Below are 8445 nucleotides of genomic sequence, written 5' to 3'. Positions count from 1 at the left end.
TAGAAGCCAGCTGGACAGCACTGAAGGCTTGGAAAAGTGGCAATAAAGTTACCTAAGAATAAAAGAGATGTTTTTTTTATAAATAAATAGGATTTATTCCTATGAAACGTGTATTGAAAACTTGGGTTTTGCCCATATGTTTAATATTATTAAACGAGGTGGTTTACTCTGATTTAACATTTCCTAACTACGGTCCTGATGAAAATTTCCGCTGCCAAATTGAATAAATAAATGTGATACCACCGAAACTGGCTCACGGCCGCCTGTTCCCGGGAGATAGGGATCGGGGGTTGTGACAGTATTTTTGGTAGGCTTTTGTGGGGAATTAGTGCTTTTGAATGTTTTTCCGGTATAAGTCGTCTTTTTCAATCATGAGAAGTGTTTCAAGATATATTAATTAATCTGTTTTCATTGTTCAACCCTGAGGTAAAACGACTGGGTAGAAATTTCCACTATAACACCTCTATGATCATCCTCTTTAGCAGGTAAAGTGAAGTAGTTTATTTTTTTTATTGATCTTGAATTGTTTAGACCCTAGTTTATTCGGCTACTGAGTAAATTCAAAATTGGGTTATTTTTTTACCAAAGTTATACTTAAAGGCAGTATACTAATCTCTCTTTGTACAAGCATTATATTGAAGTTTTGATGGTGTGGGTGCTTATTATTAGATATGGTGGAGAGGAAAGTAGAGGTGGTTGCAAGGTGGAAGTCTTGGAAGAGGCAGTAACTCCATTGATTACATTTCTACAAAATCCGAATGCACTATAATCTTCAGATGATTAGTGAACGATATCTGGTATGTCAGTATTACTTGAATTTTTTTCCTTTAAGCAAAGATTGTTTTTATCAACTTATAGGTGTAGAAATCGGTTATTGTGATATTATTTGATTTAGTTTGGTTCTTTCAGGCAGGCACTGGTAGAGAATTTGTAGGCTAATTTGAGTTATTAAAGAGTATTTGACCTCTTCGATTTGTTTTGCGAGATCTTTATTCAGTTTGTTTGGAGATTTGTTCATTCGTGAAGGTGACAAACGCTTTTTTGTATATATATTTATAGTCGTTACTCAATAATATAAATATGTACTGAATGTGTGTATATTTGTTAACGTGGACCTCAATTTTTGTTCACAGGCTATCAGTTTGACTATGTCATTGATTGGACCATATTAAAGTATCCACAAATTGGTGCAAGCTCCAGAACACGGGTCAGTGAAAATACAATCTGTACTAGTGGTAGATTTATGTCATTCTTTAAGATGATTTATTAATTAATTATTAATTGTGTTCTATTTGCAGATTCAAAGTGTGAATATTGGTCAAAATGTTGGGACATCTGCAGAAAAACCAGGAAGAACGTCAGGGTATTATTTAAAAAACCAGTTTCTCATGGTCAAATTGGTCCAGGTTATATCCTTATTTCTTTCGGTTTGTGGATATAATTACATGTCTACTGACATCTTTAGACATAATTAAAACACTTATATATAAACTTAATTATGATGTTACCATGCACAACAACTCGATTAAGAAAAAGTTCGATCTTCTAGAAACGGGAGTTCGTCAAAACGTGCCTCCTTTTTAAGCAGCAACAAACCATCTTCTTCAGCAGATGCGACATATGGCATATCAAGCCAACTCATGTCAAGTAGTGGGGGGGGGGGCGCTTATCTACTACACAAACATCATACGACACCAAACCATTAGCATCTGGTACTTCAAAAGGCGGCCGTGAAGATTAGGATGGCACATGTCAAAATGATTCATGACTTCCTAGACTTTCTAGTCTAAAACTTTATGATCCGCTTTGCGCTTAATGTCTAGAATTATATAAGGGCTTAGTTTCATGTTTTGGAAATTTTGTAATTGCTATGCTTTTGTTTTCTGTTTCCTTTTGTCACACCCCAACCGATGGCGGAATCATCGGGGCATGGCACTGAGCGAAACAGATTGTCCAGAAGTTTCCACAACAACTATCATTACTATTTAGTTTAAATAATACGTCCCATGCCGTATCCCAAATAATAAAACAAGTTATTACAAATAAGCATCCAGTCAAATATATTGTTCCGACAACTCAGATTTAATAAAATATAAATATTGTTTCTGCTTCTAAAGACCCCTAGATTGACTGCTACAGACAAAAAGGACTGGCGCGCCCCAAGGAGAGGTGCTCGGGCGAATAAAGCCTTTTTCAAGTAACTCCTGGAGTTGGTTTGAAAGTTCCCTCATTTCAGATGGAGCGAGTCGATAAGGAGCCTTGGCAACAGGGTTAGCTCCAGGAATGAGGTCGATACGAAAGTCGATATCACGACTTGGCGGTAGTCCGGGAAGATCATCAGGGAACACCTGAGGAAATTCACGAACCACTGGAACATCTTTGACTTCAGCCTTCTTTTTCTTTTCCTTCTCCGCTACTACAATGTTGGCCAAGAAAGCTCTGTATTCCTTGCGGAGATACTTGCTAGCTTGGATACACGACATGAGCTTGGAACCTTTTGAAGCTGTTTCACCGTACACACATAAAAGATCACCATTTGCGAGCGAGAATCGAATCATCTTATCAAAACACACAACTTCAGCATGGTTTTCGCGAAGAAAGTCCATGCCTACTATGATGTCGAAACTTCCGAGTTGCATCGGAATAAGGTCGATTGGGAAGATATGATTGTTGAGCTCGAGAGTATAATCACGGAGAACAGAGTTAACGGCGACGGTTCTTCCAGTAGCGACTTCAACTTCGAATGACGAGGGGAGATAAGAGCGCTTACGACTAAGGAGCTTCGCGAATTCAAACAACACAAAGCAGTTATCCTCTCCAGTATCAAACAAACATGATGCATAAATACCATTCACAAGGAACGTACCATTAACCACGTTGTTGTCAGCCTGAGCTTGATGAGCATTGATGTTGAAGGTTCTGGCACGGGCTGCTTGTTGCTGCTGCTGAGGCTGCTGCTGCTGCTGGGGCTCTTATTTCACCACCCTGTTCGGGCACATGTTTGCAAAGTGGTTAGGATCACCACATGCAAAGCAGACTCGAGCATTGATCGTGGGTGCTTGAGCTGCGGGTTGGCCTTGAGGGGCTGAGAGTAGAGCTTGATGAGCGGCGGCAGGAGCTGCTGTGTTACGGGGACCATAGCGACAGTTCGCAGTGAAATGACCGTAGAGATTGCAGTGAGCGCAGAATCGACAGGCGATTCCCACCGGATGATGATATGAGCATGTCGGGCAGAGCGGGTGGGGACCTGTGTAAGCACGCTTTGCTGGCGGTGCATTGGTCACTGGAGCTGGTCGGTGGTGAGACTGCTGCTGAGCCGGTACGGCTTGCAGAGGGGCAGCGGTTGTTGTGACAGCACAGTTCTTGTTGCTGGAGCTGTTGTTGTTGTGCTTCTTCTTTCGGCGTGATGACATGGAGGGTTGAGCAGTGGAGTCGGCGGTTGGTGCAGTGGTAGCTTGATGCAGAGACTTGGATGGCTTATCCCAGAAACCAGACTTTACCCGCTTGTCATTGATCTCGGCGGCAAGCAAGTAGGTCTCTTCGATTGATGATGTCTTGGCGGCGTGAACAAAGTCGGCAACACAATCAGGTAGAGCTCGAATGTACTTCTTGATGGCCATGTCTGGAGTCTTGACTTGATCGGGACAGATAATGCTAAGCTGCTTGAAGCGAGCAGTTAAAGCAGCATTGTCTCCATCCTCTGCTTGATGTTCCAAAACTCGTCCTCCAGCTTTTGGCGTTCATGGGGAGGGCAGAATTCGTCCATCATGATGGCCTTCAGCTCTTCCCAAGTCAACTCATAAGCTGCATCATTCCCGCGTTTGTTTCGTTCGGCCGTCCACCAGTCGAGAGCTCGGGACTGGAAGACACCGGTCGCATTGAGGGTACGGATATTTTCAGGACAGCCGCTTTGGCGCAGAATGACTTCAACCGAATCAAACCATTGAAACATGGCGGTAGGGCCATCTTCTCCGGTAAACTCTTTTGGTCCGCATGCTTTAAACTGTTTGAAGCTGAAAACGGTCTTGTTGGCATCTTTAGGAGCATCGGTTCGCGACTCCTCAGACGATTTGCTGACGTTTTCATACACCTCGCTCACAGCTTTTGCCACTTGTTTGGCGATGATAGCAGCGAGACGCTTGTCTCTCTTCTCTTGGCGGGTAAGTGGGGTTCGGTGTCCGGATGACGACATGGTCTGCAACAGACATCGTCGTAGGTCTCAGACACAACAAATCGAATCTCACCTCTCACATCTACCACTTACTAAAGCTTAGGAACACGTCGAAACACGTATCACGTAAACACATAAGCACATAGTCACAGAAGCACATAAGCACGTAGAGCACAGAAACACATAAACATAGAAGTACATTTCTATTTAATCACAGAGGTAGTCAGAATACAGAAACCTATCATTCAAGTTCGCGTGTCGTTCGTATATATCGGTCGGGTATAGCATATCGAGTAGCATCGTATAGTCGTATGGCATGTCGAATAGTATAATGTCGTCTAGATTTGCAGTGACTTGTTAGCGATGTGTAGTGTGTTGTGTGATTTGCGGAGCAGAAGACGTTGGATCAAAACCCATTGTATCTCAATACGCTAACAATTTAAACACATAAACAGGTAAACACATTTAAAACACATAAAATCGACGAATTATCAGAGTCAGCAGTTGCGGGCTCAGAATCGAAACACATAAAATCGAGAAATAGATTGTCTGCGGTTTCTAGACGTCGACTACCCAAAGCGATTCGACTATTCGCAGTAGACTTGTCGTCACTTTTCGACTTTCGGGATCGCGTTTCTGCCTCGATTCTTGGGCATTCAACACGCATTCCCTAGGTCATACTCATGAGTTCAGGTCGTTGGAGTCCGTCGAGGCTTTGGTGAGAAAAATAATAATCCGGAACAAGTTGTCAAGGTTAGGGTTTCACCCCTAGCTTAGCAACTTCTTCCTTGTTTCAGCAAAATTTGAGGAGATTATTCATCAAAATATGGATTTCACTCCTGATTTGGTATAATTCTCCTCGTTTGTTATTGAAATTAGTGAGAGAATCATTGACAAATTGATAGAATTAGCATTGACCAAGCAATTTAGCCGAGAGTTTGCGGCTTTCACACCTATTCCTGACTAAATCGCTTGACTCTATTGGAAAATTCGAGTGTAGTGATGGTGTAGAATAAGCGAGAGGTAGCACATAAACTTGGTCTGCTATTTCCTAACTATAGTCTAGGTCTCTAAGGCAGCGACCCGGACTAGGTCGTGTCTAGCCAAATTCCCTATAGTTATGGATCTGATACCAATCTGTCACACCCCAACCGATGGCGGAATCATCGGGGCATGGCACTGAGCGAAACAGATTGTCCAGAAGTTTCCACAACAACTATCATTACTATTTAGTTTAAATAATACGTCCCATACCATATCCCAAATAATAAAACAAGTTATTACAGATAAGCACCTAGTCAAATATACTGTTCCGACAACTCAGATTTAATAAAATATAAATATTGTTTCTGCTTCTAAAGACCCCTAGATTGACTGCTACAGACAACTATTTGTTGGGGGCTCTAGACGCTTTATTCTAGCCTCGCTTCCCTAGCAAGAATGCATCTTAAACACCTGTCACATACGTTAAAATAAAGTCAATACATATAATGTAAAGGTGAGCATACAAGTTTGATAATAGCATATAGAGTTCGAAATAGTTTACGCATAACCAGCACGTACACAGAGGAAAACGAAGCATGTTAATTATCGACATGGATCCATCGATACCAATGACTGCGGGTTGACTGTCCGAGACAGTTCGCAATACATGATTACCATCGTAATCCATGCAAGTAATTGTCCTTAACAACTCCCGCGTGAACGGGTGCTGAGTCCAAACTATAGTACTACGTCGTTAAGGCAGGTAGACAGCATTCCATGTGTAAACATAACAACAAGCATTCATTTAGTCACGTAATACATGCATATAGGTTAGCGTTTGAAATAATTGAGTAGTGTGTTCGATTGTGATTTAGATAAGTAATGTATGTAACACCCAAAAGTGCTAAAGCAGAGTATACTCACAGCGATTGATTGATGGATTGAAGGGAGCGCTTGAGAGTAGGGTTAGCCTGAATAGTTCGATAGCATACGATGAGTAACACGTAGAATGAAAACAAGTGATGATGGGTCGAACAGCCTGGTCAATTGAAGTGTTGGTTCGATCGAACGGGTTATTCGTTCGGTTGGACAGTCCGTTCGGACAGCCTATTCGATCGGCCGGTAGGCTCGATCGGTTGGACTGTTCGAGTGGATTGTTTCTTCCTTTGAGTAGGACGTGTTTGTGTATGATGGCTTGACCTTTTGAAGTTTTCGTTGTAGTATTTGAGAACACTTAAGTGTTCTTACCTTTCAGGTCGATCGATCGAACGGGCCGTTCGATCGGCCGGCTTAACTGATCGGTTAGACACTTAGGTAGTAGGTCCTCAGCTGGATGTCACCTGATCGAACAACATGTTCGATCGGGTGGCACTCCATACTACGAACGAGTTGTAAATCGATTAAGTGTTGAAGCATAGTATCTCATGATCCGATGAGTAATGTTATCAAACAGCTCGTTCGATCGAACATCACCTCGTTCAATACTATACTTCATGAAATTGTCAAAGTGTGGGGCCACTTGCTATTCGATCGGCTGGCCTGGTCGATCGGCTGACATGTCCGATCGGTTGGGCTGTTCGTTCGAACAGCCTGTTCGATCGGTCAGCATCCTGACCTGGTCGGCCTGTTCGCCTAACATTTGGTTGTTCTGATTGTTTGACGTTATCTCGAGGTATTTTGACAACGAGCTGAACCATGACACTTTCGTTCAAACATTTTTCCTCTTCTCGGACAGGAATCACCCAAGTCCGGCCGGTGAACAGTTCGGAACGGTAGTTTAACGTTTAACCCGTAATCGGTGAACCTCGTAGATAGAATCCGAATCTTGAACCACACAACCATTAGAATGACTAGTGAGTTGGCTCAAGCTCCGTTTCTACCGGTTTGAAGTCATTGAGTGTAAAAGAGTTGAAAGAAAGTTGAAAATCATTCTTTCAATCCTTCACAACATGTAAATGTTTAGATCTGTGATAGATCTTAGTTTGTTGATGTGGAAATCGGCTAGATCCAAGTGATTCTTGGTGGATTGAGGCCAAAACATGATGTTCTTGAAGAACACCATGATGACATCATCCTGGAATGCTTAGATCTTGATGATTTCACGATTAGAAATCAAGATTTGAAAGATAGAAAGGTGTAGGAGAATGTATTGATCAAGAAAGTACAAGATTTAGGATGAAAACTTACCGAGATCGGAAGAAATCTGAGAAAAGAAGGGGAGCACGAGCTGGTCGGTCAGAGAGTTTCCAAAAGTGGAAAGAATGATAATAACAGGTCTATTGATAGGCTTCCAAAAGGGGAAAGGGCTGGCCGATCGGCCAGGCATCCCGATCGGACAGCCTGCTCGATCGGACAGTCTGTCTGATCGGCTGGGTTGTTCGATCGGCTAGGAGCCTGATCGATCCACAGCCTGTTTCGAGTGTTTGGTGCGACGATTTCTGATATTTCGATTTCAATTGAAGACGATACGAATACGATAGAGTTTCCTATTCAAATTACTTTTAATCCCAACCACTATATCTACATACAAGCATCTATACTCCATATTCGATTTCAATTTCGATTGAGTTCGATTGAGTTTCGAGTTTTGATTCGATTGATTCACCAAACATAACATAAAGTAAACACGCACAAGTAACACATAAGGCACACACACACGTGTAATAACACCAATTTCGCATAATTCGAGTTTTGAGTTCGATTGATGATTCGATTAGCTTGATTATTGATTGATTAACTTTATCGCATTGCTACTTCCTACTATTCACAGTCGTAAAGCGTTTCGCGTCGATTAAACATTCAATTACTTCGATTCCTTGATAAACAACACTTACTTCACATAATGCAAAACATAAAATAGACTATTTACAGTCAAAGAAGTCAAACTTGACTTGGACTTTGACTTTGACTTTGGCATTCGAAAACACGGGGTGTTACACCTTTCCGTTTCTTTGTAGTTGTTTTGTGTTTTCAGCGCCTTGCTGTCTCTATTTATATATATAAATAATGAGTTGTTGTTCAAAAAAAAGAAGAAAGATTTTGGCAACTCGAAGGATATGCATCTTCAAAGAGACTCTACTATCTTTAAATTGTGTTTCCACTTTGTCACTAATTTATCTAACATGACACTTTGTATTTTATTTTGTTTTTACAGAATATTAAAGTTGAAAGTAAATAATTAGTTTTTTGTTGAACCTGCGTAAGGCATTAACCTAGTATATATATAACATATATATAAGGTTTTTTTTAAATGTGTCCCCAAATAAAATATGCGCTCGCCAAGAGTCCTC

General features: G+C 41.4%; 1 long non-coding RNA gene across 1 annotated transcript; it reads left to right on the top strand.

The window, feature by feature from the left end:
* The first annotated feature begins 1004 nt into the window (after positions 1–1004).
* Positions 1005–1363, top strand: LOC110905984. The gene is made up of 3 exons (XR_002573567.1): positions 1005–1026; positions 1134–1207; positions 1299–1363. It is a non-coding gene; the product is annotated as an uncharacterized LOC110905984 (long non-coding RNA).
* The last annotated feature ends 7082 nt before the right edge of the window (positions 1364–8445 follow it).

This window comes from Helianthus annuus, chromosome 14 (assembly GCF_002127325.2).
Source record: "Helianthus annuus cultivar XRQ/B chromosome 14, HanXRQr2.0-SUNRISE, whole genome shotgun sequence".
NCBI classification, from domain to species: domain Eukaryota; kingdom Viridiplantae; phylum Streptophyta; class Magnoliopsida; order Asterales; family Asteraceae; genus Helianthus; species Helianthus annuus.
Note: the sequence above shows the minus strand (reverse complement) of the source record. Positions and strands in the feature narration are given on the sequence as shown.